Source organism: Rhincodon typus, chromosome 37 (genome assembly GCF_021869965.1).
Source record: "Rhincodon typus isolate 14 chromosome 37, sRhiTyp1.1, whole genome shotgun sequence".
Classification (NCBI taxonomy): domain Eukaryota; kingdom Metazoa; phylum Chordata; class Chondrichthyes; order Orectolobiformes; family Rhincodontidae; genus Rhincodon; species Rhincodon typus.
Genome location: NC_063368.1, coordinates 7,707,555 through 7,711,734, shown reverse-complemented (window position 1 = coordinate 7,711,734; position 4,180 = coordinate 7,707,555).

Genomic DNA, 4,180 nt, shown 5'->3' with positions numbered 1-4,180 from the left:
TCTATAAACAGCATTAACTAGTAATAATTCCTCTAAATCCCCCTCACGTACTGAATACAAAATTTCAAAAAACTTTTTTGTTTTGAGAATGAATAAGCTTTTTGAGGGTAAGTAGTGTACCAGTGATTGGCTAGCTTTTTTTAAAGAAGTGGGTGTTAACCTCGCCTGTCAGTAGTGATTGACAATAATTTTCTAAAGTCAGTAAGGCACAATGAAGCTTATCTCATCATACAGGTGAGTAACCATTGAGTATCCAGCCTTTCTACTTCTGAAGTTGTCTTTGTTCTCGTGGCAGTACACAAATGAGTTATGAATGTTGGTCCTTGGATCAAGTTATGTAATCCACTAACTGAGAATTTCATGTTTTAACCGATAACCACGACCAAAGTACATTGAGTCTGCTGTTAGAAAAGTACTATGTAGTCAAACATACGGCATGGTGGCTCAGTGATTAGCACTACAGCCTCACAGTGCCAGGGATTCGGGTTCGATTCCAGCCTCGGGCGACGTGTCTGTGTGGAGTTTGCATGTTCTCCCCGCGTCTGCGTGGGTTTGCTCCGGTTTCCTCCCACAGTCCAAAGGTGTGCAGGGTAGGTGGATTGGCTGTGCTAAATTGCCCATAGTGTTCAGGGATATTTAGGTTAGGTGGGTTAGACATGGGAAATGCAGGGGTAGGGGAATGGGTCTGGATGGGATGCTCTTTGGAAGGGCGGTATAGACTTGTTGGGCTCAGTGGCCTGTTTCCACACTGTAGGGATTCTGATTTAAAAATAAATTTGGCATGGGGTCTGAAAATAAAAACATGATTTACAAACAGTAATATTACTCAGTTCAGAATTGACCATTTCAAGGTCGCCATAACTCTGGCTGCTTTTCCACTTTTTGGCTTCAACTGTAGTTGACTGAATATGCAGATCTGTCTTTCAGTGGGATTCTGGCTGTTGCTGGAAAAGCCAGCATTTGTTGCCCATCCCTATTTGCCCTCTAACTGAGTGGCATTGAGTCATTCACGAGTCAGTGGCATTGCTATGGATCTGGAGTCACATATAGGTCAGACCAGGTAAAGACTGGAGATTTTCCTTATCTAGAACCAGATGATTTGTTCCAACAACTCTTGATGGTTGCATGGTAACCATTAGACTAGATTTGTCCAATTCTGATTTTCCACCTACCATGGTTTGATCCCATCTTTACAGAACACTAACTTGGGACTCTGGTTTACCAGTCTAGTGACAATATCACTGTCACCACCACCACCACTCGTTACTTTGGATTCCTTAGGTTCTTCCTCCTTTTGTACTAGTGATTTATCTAGATGTGTGATTCTATCCTACCCACTCTGATTTCAAATATTTTTAACCAACCTATTCAGAGAAGCTCTGAGCTAAGCTGATCTCAATTGGGAAAGCAATTGTTTTAGGTTCAGTATTGATTAAAAATAATGACTTCCTCTTTCAACTTCAGGGGTGAGAGGAATTACAGATCTTTTTACCTCCATGGTAAATACATTAGTAGTTATTTTCCACAAATTTTGCTTTCTGATGAGACTTTCTATTGTGACCAGAATAAATATAGCCTGGGGATTGAAAGGCAGCTTTGCCTACCTGGGAGTGGAGCAGAGGCTGTCAGAAGTGGAGCCTGGGATTGGAGCATAAACTTTCCTACTCAGGAAGAAAAGAAAAGACAGTCTCAAGTCGTCTTTCCTATCTGGGAGCAGAGGCCATTGGCTGTATTGGCACATAGTGATGATAGCAGACAGTTTACTGAACGGGATTCACGCTGTTCTCTGAAGCAAAGTGTGAGTCCAGAGATGCTGTGCATCTGCTCCAGCTCTGAGCAAAAGAATAGCAAGAGGAGGATCCATGTAGGTAAAACTGGCATAGGAAGGATTCTGAAAAATCCGTACATTGAAGCTAGGTAGTAAATTTAAGAAGTAAAATCTCAAAGGTAATCTCAGGATAATTATCCGAGCTATGTACAAATTGACATAAGATTAGAGAGCTGAATGCATGGCTCAAAGATTGAGGGAGAAGTTGAGTTCTGTTTTTGGGGCATTGGCTGGGGAAAGTGAAGGCTGTAGTGGTGGGTTTATCTACATTGGAAGTACGCTAAGACTGGTGTTTTTGCAAGCCATGTAGCTAGAGAAGTCGAAGGTTTCAAATTAAATAATGAGAACAAGGAATCAAATTTGTGAAGGGGTGGAAAATCCAATTTTTGACAAAGCAAGATAAGGTATTAGTATGGGAAATGATAAACAGGACAGGAAGGGACAAAGTGCAAATCTAACAGTAAATCAACAGCTAAGATTAGACATTACAAAATTAATTAAAGGACAAAACCTGAGGCTGTATCTGAATATTAAGCATTCAAGATACAACAGATGAATACTTAGTTCGTATTTGTTTATCTTAATTTGTGCTAATGGACGCTACAGAGACATGGCTGTAGAATGAAATAAGTTTTGGATCTGAATATTGAAGGGTAGGTGATGGTTAAACAAGACAAAGCTGGGAAAAGATGAAAGAATGGTTCAGTGATTTTAAAGGTGATACTTGCACAATACAGCTGGATGACCTAAATTCAGGAAACTAGGATATTGAAGCAGTTTGGGTAGAGATGAGGAATGATAAAGGCCAGGAGTCACTTGTGGGAATGGGGTAGTCACTGAATAATAACCACATAGCAGGATGGAATATCAAAGAATGGAAGCTTGTCTGAAAAATCTGGCAGTTGTCAGGGATTTTAATTCTTGTATGCAGACTGGAAAATATCAGATGGGCAGTAATACCCTTAAGGAATTCATGAATTTTTTTGGCGATAGTTTCTTAACTGTGTGCTTTGACACTGGAAAATAGGCTATATTTTCTTGGTATTGACCAACAAGAGAATTAATTGACATCAGGAAACAGCAGGCATAAATAGGTCATTTTCTAGTGTCAAGAAACTACTAGTGTGCCAAGGTGCTCTCTGCTAGGAGCAGTAGTTTTTTTATGCTCTGTTTTGAACAACTTGTATAAAAGAGTTGGATGAAGGGACTGAAGATATGGTTACCAAATCTGCTGATGACACAAAGATAGGTCAGTAAGTTGTGAAGAGGACATGAGGGGTCTGCAAGGAGAGCTCAGTTGTGAGTGGGTAAAGATCTGGGAAAACAAAACAATACAGCACAATGGCCTATTTTGGTAAGAAGAATAAAAAAAATTGCTTATCTCAATGGTGAGAGATTGCAGAGCTCTGCAGAGGATTCAGGGATCCCAAATTGAATTTCAATGTTAGTCAGGCACAGCAGGTAATTGGGAAAGCAAATAGAATATTATTGATTATTGCATTGTAAATTGAAAGCTAAAATAGAGGGGCTTCGTTATACTGGGCATTGAGATCACATCTGGAGCACCATTTATAGTATTGGTCTCCCTATTTGGGGAAAGGAAGTAAGTGTGTGTTTTCTTAATCTCTGCTGGGACATTAGACAATGAAACTGAACATTAATACATGTGAAAGTTACATTTGTATCATTATTTATTTGAGAACAGTTCACATCTAAAGTGCTCTGTACTGTAATTAAATGAAAAGGAGGAGCAGTGTTCAGGCCTCTATTCTGGGAGTTGAGAGTGTAGGAGAGGCCTTATCTGGAAAGAGGAGAGCATCTGGGAGAACTTTGAGATGCCACAGTCCTGAGCATTTTCAAAAAAGTTAACAAGTCCAACTGGTAATTACGAGGGAATTTCTGTTAACTTTGGGAGAAGTCATCACCAAGATTGTCCTTGACCGTCTCCTCCCTGTGGCTGAATTGTAGTGCAGCTTCCTGGAATTGTAGTACAGCCTCCGACCATGGAGGGGCACAACAGACATGATTTTCACTGCGTGCGAAACGCTGAGAAAAGAACCTGCTGCTGTACTGCCTGCCTACGACGTTACAAAGGCATTTGACAGTCAACTGGGAAGCATCATGGAGCATCCTTCTCCACTTTGGTTGCACAATGAAGTTTGTCACCATCTTTTGCCTGCTCCACAGTGACGTGGAAGTTGTGGTCATGACAAATGGCTTCACCACTGACTCATTCCCCGTTCAGACCGGTGTCAAGCACAGCTGCAATTTTCACCCCAACACTGGTCTGGATCTACCTTACTGCAATGCTTCAGCTCACCGCCAACAAGCTCCCTGCTGGAGTGGAGCTGA